Here is a 17,647-nt window from a genome sequence, read left to right as displayed (position 1 = left end):
CCTTTCCCCATCCACTGAAAAAGTTTTTTCTTACCTCTTTTATGAGAGATAATTTGCCCCATTCTATTTCTCCCTTTCTCCTCCCAATATATTCCTCTCTCACCTTTAATTTTATTTTTTTAGATATCATCCCTTCCTATTCAACTCATCCTATGCCCTCTGTCTGTATGTATATAATCCTTCCAACTACCCAAATACTGAGAAAAGTCTCAAGAGTTACAAATATTATCTTTCCATGTAGGAATATAAACAGTTCAGCTTTAGTAAGTCCCTTGTGATTTCTCTTTCCTGTTTACCTTTTCATACTTCTTTTGATTCTTGTGTTTGAAAGTCAAATTTTCTATTCAGCTCTGATCTTTTCATCAAGAATGCTTGAAAGTCCTCTATTTCACTGAATGACCATGTTTTCCCCATTTTCATTGAATGACTCAGTTTTGCTGGGTAGATAATTCTTGGTTTTAGTCCTAGCTCCTTTGACTTCTGGAATATCATATTCTAAGCACCTTGATCCCTTAATGTAGAAACTGCTAAATCCTATGTTATCCTGATTGTATTTCCACAATACTTGAATTGTTTCTTTCTGGCTGCTTGCAATATTTTCTCCTTGACCTGCAAACTCTGGAATTTGACTGCAATATTCCTACAAATTTTTCTTTTTGGATCTCTTTCAGGAGATGATTGCTGGATTCTTTCAATATTTATTTTTTGCCCTCTGCTTCTAGAATATCAGGACAGTTTTCCTTGATAATTTCATGAAAGACTATGTCTAGGCTCTTTTTTTGATCATGGCTTTCAAGTAGTCCCATAATTTTAAAATTATCTCTCCTAGATCTGTTTTCCAGGCCATTTATTTTTCCAATGAGAAATTTCACATTGTCTGCTATTTTTTCATTCCTTTGGTTTTGTTTTATAATTTCTTGATTTTTCATAAAGTCGTTAGCTTCCTTCTGCTCCATTCTAATCTTTAAGGAATTATTTTCTTCAGTCAGCTTTTGGATCTCCTTTTCCATCTGGCCAGTTCTGCTTTTTGGGGCATTCTTCTCCTCATTGGCTTTTTGGATCTTTTGCCATTTGGGTTAGTCTATTTTTTAAAGTGTTATTTTCTTCAGCAATTTTTGGGTCTCCTTTAGGAAGCAGTTGACTCATTTGTCATGATTTTCTTGCATCACTCTCATTTCTCTTCCCAATTTTTGCTCTACTTCTCTTACTTGATTTGCATAATGCTTTTTGAGCACTTCCATGGCCTGAGACCAATTCATATTTTTCTTGGAGGCTTTGGATGGAGGAGCTTTGACTTTGTTTTCTTCTGTTTTCATACTTTGATCTTCCTTGTCACCAAAGTAAAATTCTATAGTCTGATTCTTTTTCCAGTTTTTTCTTATTTCCCCAGTCATTTACTTGATTTTTGAGCTTTGTCAAGGTAGTTCTCTGCTTCCAGTGGAGGTGGAGGGGGTAGGTGTAATGTCAATTGCTTGACTCCTCCACAATCTGTGGCCCTAGAGCTCCAGAAACAGTGGCTGCAGATGCCCCTGCTGCTGCTGTGGCTGCTGAAGGTTCCTCCACCCCCTCCCCCTTCTGCCTCCTTGGGGCTAGGGCTGGACTACTCCATTCTCCTGCACTGGTCCCACAGGCTTTTCTACTGACCTTCCAATTTATCCTCAGTGTTTTGGGGTCATGAAGTCTGGAAACTACCACAGGTGTGAGAGATTCCATCTCCCCAAGGCCTGCTCAGGTCCCCTTTGTTCATGCATGGCCCACACTGGACTGCCTCTGCTCCCAGTGTGGCATGATAGACACTTCCCAGCAACCTTCCAGGCTGTCTTGGGCTAGAGATTTGCATCACTCCATCATTCTGTGGATTCTGCAGCTCCAGAATTTGTTTAGAGCCATTTTTTACAGGCATTTGGCTGGGCTTGGTGGGAGCTATTACTCCACCATCTTGGCTCCACCCCACCCTTCTCTCCAGTCTTAAATGTTTCTGGGGTCCTGTCCTTTGTATCCTCTCCTTTTGGCCTCCTCATACATTGGTCACAGCTGTGAAATCTCTTTTCTCTTGCCTGACACCCCCCCCCCCCCCCCCATCCATCTCTTCCTAAGGCCAGACCTGTTGACTAAGCATTTCTTTTTTTCTTTCTTTCTCTGGATATGGATGACATTTTCCACCACAAGTCTTTTGGAATTGTCTTAGATCAGTGTATTGCTGAGAGGAGTTAAATCTGTCAAAGTTGGTCATCACACAATGTTGCTGTTACTGAGTATAATATTCTACTAGTTTTGCTCACTTCACTCAGCAGCAGTTCATGTAAGTCTTTCCAGGTTTTTCTGAAGTCCACCTGCTCATCATTTCTCATGAAATAATAGTATTCCATTACTTTAATATACCACAACTTGTTCAGCCATTCCCCAATTGATGGACATACCCTCAATTTTCAATTCTTGGCCACTACAAAAACAGCTACTATAAATATTTTTATACATGTGGGTCCTTTTTCCATTTTTATTATCTCTTTGGAATACAGACCTAGAAGTGATATTGCTGGGTCAAAGAATATGCACAGTTTTATAGCCCTTTGGGCATAATTCCGAATTACTCTCTAGAATGGTTGGATCAGTTCACAACTCCACCAACAATACATTAATGTTCCATTTTTCCCACATCTTCTCCAACATTGATCATTTTCTTGTTTTGTCATGTTTGGCTAAGCATTTCTAATAGGCTGCCCAAACGGCATCTCATGGTTTAATATGTCAGAAGCTGAATTCTTGATCTTTACCACCTCCCGATTACTTTATTTTTGTTAATGATAACAGCGTTTTCCCATTTCCCTCTCTCCCACTATTCACATGTGATTAATGACTAAGTTCATCTGAGTGGACCTCTACAATATTTCCCATGTCCATTTTCTCTTTTCCATCCTCACAGGGCCTTGTTACCTCATTCCTTAACTAGAGCTGTGGTCTTGTAACTGTCTCCTTCTCTAGCTTTCAGTCTTTTCCTGATTTAATTCATTCCATATGCCTCTGGCAGAGTAATCTTCCTAATTCACAGCTCATGTCATTCCATGGCTCAAAATCTCTCATGGCTTCCTACGCTTATTGAACAAAATCCAACTTCATAACCTGTCGTTCAAGATCTTCCATTATATGGCTACCACCCACTAACCTCCTTTTTTGGCTTTATTCATGCTACTTTCCATCAAATACTCTAGTCACTAGCCAAATTGGAGTACAGTTATCCCTTCCATATAGCTACTTTTCCCATCACAGTTTCGGTATATCACAGGTTGGCATAAGAAATGAAATGGGAATCTTTTGGGAGTTTTGCAGAGGCTATAGACACACAGAGGTCAGTCGATGACACAGAAAAAGTTTAGAAACTCAGAAATGCATAAAATATATCTATAGTATTATATAATAAACATATTTTATCTTTTAATACCATAATAATGCAGACTTCTTCTCTGGTACAAAGGGAGGGCTAAACATTGTTATATTGATTTTCCATATAGTAGAACTCTTGTGATTGTGGGAGGGATAATTATACGTACCATACTACTTCCTAAGTTGGCCTTGCCTGTTTCTGCTCTCATAGTTGTGCTTAGACCCTCCCACTTAGAATTCACTCCTCCAAATCTTTACCTGATCAATTTCTTTCTATTCTTCAAGGCTCAACTCAAGTTTATGCCTGAAGTCTTCCCTGATTCTCTCTTCCCCTTTCTTGCCCTGCTCTCCCAAGTGGTCTTAAATGGTACTTACACCTCTTATAGTACTTTGTACCTCTCCTATATGTGTATTTTCTGATTTGTATTCAAGTTGTGTCCCTTTCATGTCTCCTCAAATAGAGTGTAAGCTCTTTGAGGATAGAAAACCTCTTTTATAGTCAACAAGCATAGTCATAGTAGTGGTGGGTGCTTAGTAAATGCTTCTTGACTTATGTGTCAAGCTTTGTGCTAAGCACTGAGGATTTAGTGCTTTGTCAGAGAGGTCAAAACAATTCTTGCCTTAAAGGAGATTCCAATTTAATAGGTGAGATAACATACAAACAAGATCTATGCAGGATACATCTTTATATCTCACCAGCTAAACATAATGCCCTATATGCCAAAGATATTTATAAAGTGCTTTTCAAGTTGTGTTACTTGTCCAAGGCCACATCCTGGACTAGTGGCACAGGTAGGATGTCTCCTGATTCTCCATCTAGTGGAGAATCCTTTCTATTAGGATGACACTTATCCAACTCCCTAATTTTACAGATGGGGAAACTGAAGTCCCAAGGTCACCCAGGCTTCAAGTGACAGAGCTGCTAGTTGAATCCTGATTCTCTTGGCTCCATCTACCCTAATGGCCAGTGCTGTTTCCTAGTCAGACTAAGGTCGTTAGCCAGCAACCCTGGGAGGATATGAAGCCAGGCCTCTTCTGTCTTTATGAGAGGTACCATGCTTCGACACATTCTCAGACAGGGAGTTGATTTACTCTTCCTTATCTTTACTCCATTAGTAGATACCATCTAAGAGGCAAAAAAAAAACATTTGAGCCTGTTGAGCCTTCTGCTCCAGGTGGGCTAAGGGGGAGCCATGATTTGTTAAATCAATTAATCACGTAACTATAATTTATTAAGTGCCAACTATGTGCCTGCCACTGTACTAAGGGCCTTGAATGTTTGCATACCATGTATCTTCCTTCTATAATAAGGTGCCTCAAAAAACTGTGTATAGTTTTTTTTTTTGTAAATTGAATCCTCTTTTAAATGCACTTTTTTAAGGAATCTGTGTGAATTCCTTTTGTAAAGCTAAGTCCTTTAGAAAAGGTGTAATTGCTACCTAATTTTTATCTTTTGTGTACTCTGGAGCTTTGTCCCAGATCTCTGATTTCATCCCTTTCTCATTCAATGTAATTGTTGTACATATCTTTCCATAAACCCCTTAAAGGGGAATTACCCTGTGTGCTGGAGACTTTCCATTTTTCTTTAAGGTTTCAAGGTTACCAGTGAACCAGTCTTCCCATCCATCTCATGTGTCTCATTCTTGCTTCATGACTGGCCAACCCCCTTTTGTAGTCATATTCATCCTTGAGATTGCCTTTTATACAACTTTCTTTCCACAAGGCCACAGAAGCCTTTTTCTAATGCTCTCCTGTGACATAGATATGACCTGAGTTATTGAAGGCTCAATCAGTCTTTGGAGTGAAATCTCTGACATCCCCTACCATGCTGGAAAGGGTTCAAGTATAGACGTTGGGACAGGCTCTCTGTCTGTTGTCCAAGGTCTAGCTGTGTTAAATGAGGAGAAGCTTGTCAGCATTATTTCTCAGCTTTCCAGGCTGTTAGGGAACAGTGAAGCACTCTAGTTTGGCAGGAGCCTAGGGTACATGGAGATGACTCCTGAGAGATAAGACTTGAAAAGATACACTGGGGTCATATGGTAGAGGGCCTGAGCATCTAGCTAGCCTGAGGAATTTGGACTTTATTCAGGAACCAGAAAGGAACAAGTGACTTTTTGGATAGGGGAGGAATATGATTGTGTTGTAGTAGAAAGAACATTTGCTGGATTTGTAATAAGAGGACATAGGTTCAAGTCTTTGCTCTGCTTTTTCCTACCAGTGTGACAATCGATAAGTCACTTCACCTATTTCCTCACCTATAAAATGAAATGATTAGACCAGATGATCTCAAAGGTGACTTCTAACTCCAAATCCTCGGATTCTATTGTGATAGTTATAATCATAACAATATTAATAATTGTCATTCACATGATGCTTTAAAATTTGAGAAGCACTTCATATGTATTATATCATTTGAGCTTTACAACAGTCCTGTGGAAAAATTGATATGAGAGGTATTGTTAACCCCATTTTACAGAAGTTCAGAGAAGTTAAGTGACTCACCTATGATCAAAGAAGTAGTAAGTGTTAGGAGTGGAATTTGAACTCAGATCTTCTTGAGTTTAGGTCCAGCTTTCTAAATGAATCTTCTAGGTTCTTATATTCCAGGAAGACTAATCTTTTGCCCCTGTGATGGTAGTTTAGGGTAGAAACAGGAAAAACTAGGTGAGGCTATTTCAGTAGTGCAGACAAGAGATAATGAGGTCTTGAACTAAGGGGATGCCAGTCGGGATGGAAAGGAGGGGACCAGTATGAGAAGTATAAAGGAGTCCCCAATGGACTTAGCATCTGATTGGATGGGAGAGAAGGCAGTGGTCAATGTCATTTTATCCTGAGATGACTTGGAGAATGATGGTTCCAATGACAGAAACAGAAGAGTCAGAAAGAATATCTAGTAGGATGGGAAGGAAGGAGGGGGGAATGATCCATTCAGTTTGGGGTATACTGAGTTTTGGGCTTTTTTCAGGCTTTTGTGTTCTGATAGCTCCTCTTCCACTGGGTCTGGGGTTCTTAACTGTTTTTGTTAATGGACTCCTTTAGCAGTCAGGCGAAGCCCATAGACTCCAAACTTTTATAAGAAAAATATTTTTAAGTGCCTACAATAAAGTATATAGGATTAGAAAGAAAACTAATTATATTGAAATGCAGTTGTCAAAATATTTTTTTAAAAAATGTACAGATTTCAGGTGAGCTTCAGGAGAGCAGACTGCGTCTTCTTTTTCCTTATTGTGCCCCCAAAGGGTTAGACACATTGTGATGAGGTGGGCTCTTTTTGTCTTCTAGCAGGCCACCTCGCGGTATACTCATAGTGATGTGTAGACTGACCCTTGGGGGCACTCACCTCTTTCTAAAGGAGGAAGGTCCACAGAGACTTTCCAATGACCACAACACTTTGGGGAACTGGATTTGGCTCCAACTGGCTTTCCAGGCACAGCCCCAGGGTCCTTATTACTCATCTCCTATATAAGTGGAAGTCATCCCATTCTTTTTCTGCTGCAGGCCAGGGTGCAGTGTGGAAGGATTTTCTTTTTGGAGCCAGGGTTGCCATGATAACATCATACTTTATCTCCTCCACGCCCCCATTCCATCTTTCCAATTCTGGGGTAGTAATTACTCTCGGATCTCATGTCTTGAAATTGAAAATTTCATTGAAAATTGAAACTTACAAAGCAGGAGAATCATGATAAGAATAGTGAACAGGCCAGGATCCCAGGAAAAGAGTAATGTTTGAATTGACCAGTCATGCTATGCAGGAAAAAATGGGTTAGGGGCCCATGGTCAAAGTCTCCTTGGTAACTAGTCCCTCCTGTGGTTCCTGGAACTTGATAAGATTTGCTGTCCGCATATGATATGCTGAAGTGTCACTTATCCGGATGCTTCCCTGGAACTTGGGGAAGGTGGGGCGGGGTAGCATGGAATTTAGCAGAATTGGTCCAATACCAGGGCAGCTGTTCTTTGGAAGTGCTACAACTTTTATATCCCAGGCTCAATGTGAATCAGAAGACAGAATGCCCCAAAAAATGACTTTTGGTTATTCAGGGCAGTGACAAACCAAGGAATCATGTGGTCTGCTTCATGTGCTGAGCCCCAGCTGGGTGGAGCTTGTGGGGAGGTACAAGGGTAGAATCCTTAACCTTGATTTCTTTTGGAGGGGAGCTTTTAATTGAAAGCGGGAGACAAGAAATGGGCAATGAATAAAATAAATCGTACATATATTAAGTGCTTTCTGTATGCCAGGCACTTGTAGAAAGTGCTGGGGATATAAGAAAGAAACAAAAATGAATTTCCTTACCTGTAAAATAAGTAGGTTGGACTCATTTTAAGGCCCCCCCGCCCCAGTTCTAAGTCTATTATCCTATGATTCTAAGGCCAGAAAGATTAAGTGACTTGAATGAAATTGTATAACTATTTAGTGACATGAGTAGGACTAGAATTCAGTTCTCTTTAATCTCAAGTCTAGTTCTTTCCATTATGCCACCCTTCATCTCTCTCTCTCTCTCTCTCTCCCTCTCTCCTCTCTTTCTCTTTCTCTATATATAATATGTATATATTGTCATATATCAAGCTATCAGCTATCAATCTATCATCCATTTCTCTTTCTATCTCTACACACATATGTACATACATTCATATTTGTACATCTATGGGCATACACATGTGTACATTAATTTTTTTTTCCTTTGTACCCCCAACCAGCACCTTTCACAGTCCCTTAAACATAATTTGGTACAGAAATCTCAACTAGAGAGATTAGAGGGCTACCTGAGTCCCAGAAAGGCTAAGTAATTTGATCATGGTTATTCAGATAGTAAATTGAAAGAGTCAGGATTTGAACCCAGGTGAATTGATAATTAATTTATAAAATTTTGAAATGGAAGTAGGCACATCTAGTTCTTTGGGTACTCACCAGGAAAGACCACAACTGGCAGTGGGAAATGGGGCAGCAATCACACTTTAATAAGGTACAGAGGATGTGGGGGCAAGATGCACAGAAAGTACAGAGAGACCAGTGACAAAAGGGGTACAGGAAACAGATGATGTGGGTTCAGGGGATGGAATGGTGAAGAGGATGGAAAGGGGGAGAGGCAGAGTATCACTCATGAAACAGTGGGGCACTAGAGAAGGTGGCAGCTCCAGAGGAGATGGGAGCACTAGGCAGCATGGACTTGATAGAGATGGAAGAATGTTGGGGTCCAGGGGGCAAGAGTTTGAGGTCTCATTTTTATAGGGATTTTGGGGAAACAGATTAACTCTTAACTATGCCAGTTTGGGCAAATTTATTAATATATCCAAATTATCTCAAGTTGTTGGTAAAACTTTATAAAGTTAACACATCTACATTATCTAAAAATTGTGAGCACCTCTTGGTGTTCTGAGGATGTCTAGAACTTGTCTGAGATTTACCTAGTAGAGGATCAAAAACTTTTATAGCAGAATCTAGCCATCTTCCCTTGATTCCACATATATTACCAGGATGTGGTTTGGGGTTAATATATGCTACAATTTGTAAATTTTGCCCCTTTGATCTCTTGGACATTTTGTATATGACCTCTAGGTTTCCGTTGCAGTCTTACTTCCTGGTATTGCCCCATGCGATAAGACTTAGCCTGAAAGGGCCAGGGTCTCATATTGCATCCTGGCCCATCTCTAGTCATCCTGATGAATATCAGGCCACTGGACCCAGATGGCTCAGGAGAAGAAAGTGAGGTTGGTGACCTTGCACAGCCCTCCCTCACTCAAATCAAAGTTAATTGCAAGTCATGTCATCATCTTGATGTCATGGTCCTCTTTGAGAATGAAGGACAAACACAACAACACATCAACAATAAACTGACTTATTATACTGACTGAGGGTGGGGTGGGGTTGTCAGAGCAAGATACAATTTCAATACACCAGGTTTTTCTGACTCCAACTTTAAACGCTGTCTATTTCACCACATTTCTCATCCTTACGTGTCATAGATGCTTCATAAGAGCTTGCTGAATTGGATTAAGTAGACTGGAAGTGTATTAATTAATTACTCCTATATTAAATAGAAATATGATATCTGGAATGAGAGAAGTTATAGTCTTGCTGCCTTCTGGCCCTGGTCAGACCACATCTGGTATGTTATTTATAATTCTAGATGTAACATTTTAGGAAGACTGCTGATAGGAGGGGCAGCCAGGAGGGTGACCAGTATGGTAAGGAAAGTCAAAAGCTTTTATCATATCAGGATGGGTTGAAGGACTTGAGGATTTTCAGACTTAGGAGAAGATATAGTTTGCCTTGAAATTTTTGAAGGACTGTTCAGCAGAAGAGGTATTAGACCCATGATGCTTGTTTTTAGGAGGCAGAACCAGGAAGAATGAGAAATAATAGTCAGAGAAGGGCAGATTTTGGTTTGACATAAAGAAAACAGCTAATAGTAAAGTTAGTAGTTGGAGATGTTCAGAAGTGGGATGGGCTACTTTAGGATTTCCTTTCCCTGGAGTTCTTCATGCAGAGGACCACTAGACCACTTGTCAGGAATTTTGTGGAGATTTGCACTGAGGTATAAGTTGGTCCACAGCCTAGATTAGTTCATCTAGTCCAGGAATTCTTAACCTTTTCTGTGTCATGGGCTCCTTGAGCAGTCTGGGAAGCCTATGGATCCTTTCTCAGAATAATGTTTTAAATACATAAAATAAAATACATTGAATGACAAACAAAGGCAAAAGTTAGTTAAGATAAAGAGGTAACTTCCCCCCCCCCCCCCCCAACTAGGTTCACAGATGCCCTGAAATCTATCCAGGGACACATTGGGGGTGAATGGTCCTTAGGTTAAGAACTGCCGGACTAGGTGATCAATGAGATCCCTTCCAACTCTGAGATCCAAAGATTCTAAGGTAGATCTTCTCTTCCATTAGTTTACAATGTGTTAGGGAGATAGGATACATACAAGGAAGCATAATTAAGCATAACATAAATAATAATATTATTATAATAAATATGATATATAATAATGATGCAATAAATATAATAAATATTATTTATTATTGCATTTATTATATTTATATATTTATTGTTTGTACATTTTTATTATTATATATAAAATAAGCATGATAAAGAAAAGAATTAATGATGAATATTAATAAAATGCTACAGCAGGACAGAGGTGGGACCAATTCCTTCTCACTGGCAGGGTTGGGGAAAGTTTCGTGGGGTCATTCAGTCAGCAATCATTAATGAAATCCTAACTGTGCCTGGCACTGTTCGAAGCACTGGGGATACAAAGAAAAGGAAAAAAACATGGCCCCTGCCTGCAAGGAGCTTACTATCCAATGAGAGGGAGATAGTGTGCAAGGAATAAGCATTTACATAGCACCTACTGTGTGCCAAGTGCATTTACAAATGTGATATCATTTGATCCTCACAAAAACCCTTTGAAGTAGGTGCAATTATTATCATTTCCATTTTACATTTGCAGAAACTGGGGCAAACAGAAGGTAAGTATCTTGCCCAGGGTTACACAGCTAATTACTGTCTGAGGCTGGATTTGAACTCAGGTCTTCCTGATTCCAGGAACAGAGCTGTATCCACTGCACCACCTAATGCACTAGCATTAAGGGGTACTAGGGGAAGAAGGGTTTATGCAGGTGAAATTTTAACTGAGATTCAAAGGAAGTCAGGGAAGGCAGGTGGAGATGAGGATAGAAAGCACTTTGGGCATAGGGGACAGCCAGTGAAGATGCTTGGAGTTAGGAATAGAGTTGGGAAGCATGGCTTGTGTGAAGGACAGCAGGGCATACTTTCTGTGTGCCCGGCATTGTGCTAAAGCACTTTTTTACAGGTATTACCTCATTTGATCCTCATACAACAGCTCTGCAAGGTAGGTACTATCATTACGTCCATTTGACAGCTGAAGAAACCGAGGCAAACAGATCAAGTGACTAGCCTTGAGTTACGTGGCTAAAAAGTGCCTGTGGCTGGATTTGAACTCAGGTCTTTCTGACTGTCCACTGCTTATCCTGAAGGTAATAGGGAGCCAATGGAATAGAAAGAGAGATAATAGAAGGTGGGGAGACCAAATAGAAAGCTAACATGATAGAATGGACCAAAGACAGTGCATAAAGAATTGGGTGTGGAGTCAGGAAAGTCTGAGTTCAAATCCAGCTTCAGACACTTACTAGCTGGGTGATCTTGGGCAAGTCATTTAACCTCTGTTTGCCTCAGTCTCCTCAACTGATAAGTGGGGATAATAATAGTATCTATCTCCTTGGGCTACTGAAAGGATCAAAAGAGACAACATTTGTAAAAGTGCTTAATCCTGTGGTTGGCATATGGAAAGCCTAGATAAATGCTATTTATTGTCATCGTTGTCATCATCAGTGGAGATAAATGGGATAGATAGACATTTTAGAAGTGGAATTCATAAAACCTGTTGACTAATGGGATGACTGTGCCAGTAACTGACAGCTATACGAAAGAAATTTAAGTTATTGTACTGTGACCTTACAGTTTTTGATACCCAAACAATTACCAAATAATCCCTTCTTCTACAAGCTTAAAATAGGGAGCCACTGCGGAGTGGTCGCAAGGGCAGTAGACTGGAGAGCAGGAAACCTGAGCTCTGGTCACAGGCTTATAAAGAGGAATATGTCATAGAATGAGATTCCTAATTTATCTGGTCCTCAGTTTCTTTGTCTTTAAAATGGGATGGGGATAGATTACATTACCTCTAAGATTTTTTTCTGTTTCTAATGCTCAATGTATCTGTTAGTCTGTTTAGAAACATCAAGGCTAATACATAGGTACCAGATAAACAGTAGCTTAAGACAGCATGTCATTAAGTGTCATTCAGGAAGGGCTTTACTCCTGTCTCCTGCCCCTCTGGTTCATGGAACCAACATGTATCCTATGCCCCTAAATTCCTTTTTGCTGATGATCCATGCTCATTTAAAGTAGGAGAGACCCTGTAAGCATATCCTGTTGTAATGGATTTTTCTATGTCTCCATGCCCATCTGTGGCTCTTCCCACCTTGCTTCCGAAGTCACCTAAAAACATTTTCCAAGATAGCCATCTCTAGTGAATCTGGATCATGCTCCAATTTTATCTTGACTTCACAGGCCCACAGTACTTAGGCTCAGATTTCATTACATTAATTTGCATTCATTTCTATGTTGCTTTGTATAGTGATGTGTTTGTGGTGGGAGAGGGGTGTGTGTGTATGCGTGTGTGGTGGGGGAGGGTGGAGCCGTCTCCAGTTGCATGGCTGATTCCTAGACATTAAAGATATAAGCCTTGATTTCTTTCATAGCCAAATTAATCTCATGCACTTTCAAATTCCATTCCCACGGAAGAGGGAGCTCAACATGAAATGAATAGCTGACTTGCTGTTAGTTCATTTAAGTCAGTATTAATCAGACAAGAAGCATTTATTGAATAGACCTTCTATACTCCCATTTTCATTGTTAACATATTAGTTCAGTGTTCCTGGCTACATCGTCCCCATCTGACCTCTTCCTGAATACATCTGGTTACAGAGAACTCACTACCCTAGAAGGCAACTCATTCTATCTTTTAATATTTGTAAGGAAATTCTTCCATTTATTGAGGGGAAGTCTGTTCCCCAAGAGTTGCCATTCACTGATGTTAACACTTCCCTCTAGCACTTTGCAGAATAAGGTTAATCCCTTTTTCCCTCATGCTAGTCCTTAACATGGCATGGCCTTGACTAAAATATCTGTCTCCATATAATATCATTTCAAGGGCCTCCACTATCATGGTCATTGCCCTTCCAACCCGTGTTCAGCACTTTGCTAGGCACTGACCATTGGGGGAGATGAGAAGTTTGTAACATAATCCTTGACTTAAAGGAGTTTAGAGGCTAGTTGAGGCGATATTACTAAAGATCAACAAATATGAGGCAGTCTGTAAAAGTGCTAAATTGTGTGGTACAAATATGCAGTAGGAATCCAGAGAAAGGAGAAAATAGCTTGTATTTGGGAAGGGCTCCATGGAGGTAGTAGGACTGAGACTTGGACCTTAAAGGATGTGTAGGATTGGTATGGGCAGAAAGGGGAGCATAGGGCATTCTACTTGAGGGGAAGAACATGAGGAAAATGCTGGAGGCAGAAATGAACATGGAATGTTTACGGGAGTCTGAGGAAACTGGCCTGACTCTAATAAAAGGTACATTGAGGAACAGTAGAAAATATAATTGGGTGGATAAGATGGGGCCAGAGTATGGAGGACATCGAAAAAAGTGGAGTGTAAAATGATGAAGTCAGTATTTAATTTCTTTCTGATAGAATGTGAGCTCCTTAAGGGAAAATGTTATTAATTTTTGTATTTGTATCATAAAAAATGTTATGTAAGCTCAGTTGGGTCCTTACCTTTTATTCCCCACTAATTGATTTATTAGGGGCAGCTGGGTGGTACAGTGGATGGAGTCAGGAAGATCAACTTCCTGAGTTCAAATCTGGCTTCAAACACTGAGTAGTTGGATGACCTTCTCTACCTCTCTGAAGCATTTGTACTGTTTGCCATCTTCTCCCCATGAATATTCTTTCCTCTCTAGGTTTTCCGGACACTCATGAGTAGAATTTGTTTGAGTTTTTGAGTTTGTATCCTCAATACCTAGCACAATTCCTGGCACATGGTAGGTGCTTTAAAAATGCTTGTTAATTGATTGGTTGGTTCTCCTACCTATCTTGACTGCTCCTTCTCAGTCTGCATCGCTGGTTTACATCCCCAGGTGTGGCTGTGCTCCAAGACTCTGTCTTGATCCCTATTCACTTTTCTCTCTATGATCTCTCACTTGGTATTCTCATTGGCTCTCATGGGGTTTAATTTTCACCTCTAAGATGATTACTCCCATATTTGTATATCCAACTCTTGGATTTGAGCTCTAGCCCAGCACATCCAGTTAACCAGTGGATATATCAAAATGGAAGGCAGTTGGTGGCACAGAGGGTAGAGTACAAGCCTGGAATCAGGAGGACTCCTCTTCCCAAGTTCAAATCTGGCCTCAGACACTTATTAGCTCCGTGATCCTGGGCAAGTCACTTAACTCTGTTTGCCGGAGAAGAAAATGGCAAACCACTCTAGTATCTTTGCCAAGAAAACCCCAAATTGGGTCACAATGAGTTGGACATGACTGAAAAATGACTCAGTAATAACAAAATATATCAAACTTGATATCCCAAAGGCATCTCACACTCAACTTGTCCAAAATGAAATTCTTTATTTCTTTCCCCAAACTCACCCTTTTTTAAAAACTTGTCTATTTTTGATGAGGGCCCCTCCATTCTTTCAATCACTCAGGTTTTCAGCCTTGATGTCATCCTTAACTCCTTATTTCCCTTCACTCTATCTATAGACAACATTGTTGTTTATTCTTTCTCAGTATTTCTTACATCCAGTTCTTTCTCTTTATTCATTTACATAAGCACACTCCTAGGTCAAGTCTTCATCACCTCCCACCTAGATTACTGCAGTAGCCTTTTAGTGGGTCTCCTTCATCACATCCTTGACTACTTCAGTCCATCTTACACACAGCTACCAAAGCTCTCTTCCTAAAGTACAAGTCTGACAGTGTCACCACCTTACCTCATGAGCTCTATTGGTTCTTTTTTTGCTTCTAATATTAGTCATTAAGAGCCTCTGTTTGACTTTTAAATCCCTTGAGAACTTTGCCCTGACCTGTCTCTGGAGAGGTGTTATGTGTAGCTACCCTTCCTGACCCCTTACTGTTCCTCACAAATTATACCCCATCTCCATCTCCTGTGCCAAGAGCATCTCCCACCTTACTGCCAGCCAATATTCTATCAAGAGATACCTTAGTTATGAGGACTTTACTGATCCTTTGAGCTTCCATTGTCCATCCCCCCAGTTTATTTCATATTTATTTGTTTATACTTTTAAATTTACATTTTACCACCCCCCAATAGAATATGTTTCCTGAGGGCAAGGACTATTTCTTTTTTTTTCTTTATATGGTGAATTTAGGTGAATAAGAAAGTGAATTTGGCATCACAATACACTAAGATACTGACAAGTAGGCCTGGGAGATGGGACTAATTTGGGGTAGGGAACTTGTGGTCTCAAGGCCACATGTAGCCTTCTAGGTCTTTGGATTCAGCCTTTTGACTGAGTCCAAGTTTTACAAAACAAATCCTTATATTAAGGGGATTTGTTCTGTGAAGTTTGGATTCAGTCAAAGGGCTGAACTTGAGGATGTAGAGGGCCACATGGCTGCAGGTTCTCTACCCTTGAACTAAATATTCACTTGGACTGTCCTATGCTAAGAAGAAGGTTGTATCTTATTTTGAATTTTGTTATGGATTTGTGCATTTCTTTTTAGTCCTGGTTAGCATAATTAAAAAAAAACAACTTCCTTGATCCCTCTGGAAAAAAAAATCTTAGATTGAATGGAGAGAACCTAGAGACAGGGAGCTAGGAGGTTAGTGCAATAGTTCAGGATTGAGGTGATGAGTGACTGGTATGAGGTGTGGTGGCTATGGGAAGGGAGAGGAAAGGAGACATAGGTATAAGAGATATTGCCGAGGTCAGGACTTGGATAATGTGAATGAACATGAGAGAGAACCATCAAAGATGATTCCAAATTTTTGAGCCTAAGTTTCCAGGAGAATGTTGATTTTATTTATATAGAGGAAAATTACCAGGGAGAGCTGGTTTGATGACAGAATATGATGTACTGAATTTCCAACAGTAGAATTTAAGCTCATGGAGGATAGGAACATTTGTTTTTGTTTTACCTTTGTGTCTCTGCTGCCTAGCTAAATGCTTGGCACATAAGAGACCCTTAATAAAGGCTTGCTGAATTGAATATCACATTGGAATTGAACACTGCTGCATGCCTCCACTTGCACACACAAATGAAGATGTGTGTCAGCCAGAGATGAAGAAATGTAACTTGGGTGATAGGACAAGACTAGAGATGTCGATTTGGGAGTCATCAGCATGGGGGCAATCTTACCTCAAACGGTGAGAATAGATGAACTCCTAGAAAGAGAAAGTAAAGAAAAAAACAAAGGGTCAAGAAGTGAGCCGTGGGGAACAACTGGAGTTAGTGGACAGGACAGGGAGAGAAGCCAGGAAATTGAATAGAAGAGGGTTTTTAGGGATACAGTCGGATCCTGGAAAAGGCAGATATGTGGAAACTTTTTTTTTTTTGAGGAGTTGATTAGCAGTTCCAGATGTGGCAGAGAGGACTGAGAAAAGGCCTTTGGAATAGGTATTTAGCTGGTCATCAGTGACCATTAAGAAGCAGTTTCCAATGGTGGGAGAAAATAATAATCACTAGGATTTATCTAGTGCGTTAAAGTTTGCAAAGAGCTTTGTATATATTACTTCATTTGAGCCTCAATTATCCTGTGAGAGCCTCAATTACCCTCTGTTATCCCCATTTTACAGGTGGGGAAACTGAGGCTCGGGTGATCATCCATGATTACACAGCTAGTAAATATTAGAGGTGAGATTGAAATTTTATTTTTTATTGACTTCAGTTTTCAGCATACTATGTACTATTACCACACAAGGCTTAAGGTGTTGAAGGGAGACAGGGAAAAAAATGAAGGCAGGGGACATAAAGTGTTTGTTGAAGCTCAGTAGTGAAAGACAGGAGAAATATTGGAGTGCCTGTAGATTTAGAAGAAGGTGATGCAAGCCAAGGAAAGTCTTTCACTCCGTTCTTGGAAAACACTTAGCTCCTTCAGGGGAGGGCATCTTCTTTGCCAGTGAGCTCTGTGGTGGGGCCTATACCTTTTTTTTAGTTTCAACCACAGCCTCCTCACTGAGGAGGAAGTAGATATAAAGTTTGAACCAAGCCACCTTTTGAAGTTTAGACTTGAATAGTCCCCAGGAGAGGCCATGTTGTGTCGTTCTCTGTCACATCCCTCCGTAACTGCTGAACGCTGTGACAGATGAGGGAGAATTCTGATTGGGAATTGTGGGCAAGGCCTGGAAGTGGGAGCTGCAGCAGGGAGATGACTATAGGTTTAACATTAACGCCTGCTCTGTCACCCCAGGCTCCAAGTCCAGGCCTCTTAGCCGGAGCTTAGGAGCAGCTGCCTTGATGCGGTGAGGCCAGCCGAGCCAGAGCAGAGCTGTGGGTTTCCTGAGGCCTGTGCAGGTTTGCCAGCTCAAGCTTTAAACCCTGAGTATCCTTTATAGATCGCTTAGGGGAGAAGGGGTGGGGCCAGTGGAGGCCTCTCAGGGTAGGAAGAACTCCACACCTTTGAGGTTTGCTAGTCTTTAGAGTCGGCTCTCAGAATAAGGAG

General features: G+C 40.5%; 1 protein-coding gene across 8 annotated transcripts in view; it reads left to right on the top strand.

Annotated features, from left to right (window-relative positions):
• The window catches only part of GRAMD1B (GRAM domain containing 1B), a 333,834-nt gene that overhangs the window by 108,445 nt on the left and 207,742 nt on the right, over positions 1-17,647 (top strand). Inside the window, exon 1 of one of the 8 annotated variants that reach the window (XM_072612900.1) lies at positions 1-17,647. This exon is cut by the window's left edge and continues 11,435 nt beyond it. The exons of the other annotated variants lie outside the window; for them this stretch is intronic. The gene's annotated coding sequence lies outside the window, so the exon portion shown is untranslated. 8 annotated transcript variants of the gene reach the window in all.

The sequence above is a fragment of the Notamacropus eugenii genome, chromosome 5 (genome assembly GCF_028372415.1).
Source record: "Notamacropus eugenii isolate mMacEug1 chromosome 5, mMacEug1.pri_v2, whole genome shotgun sequence".
In the NCBI taxonomy this organism is placed as follows: domain Eukaryota; kingdom Metazoa; phylum Chordata; class Mammalia; order Diprotodontia; family Macropodidae; genus Notamacropus; species Notamacropus eugenii.
Note: the sequence above shows the minus strand (reverse complement) of the source record. Positions and strands in the feature narration are given on the sequence as shown.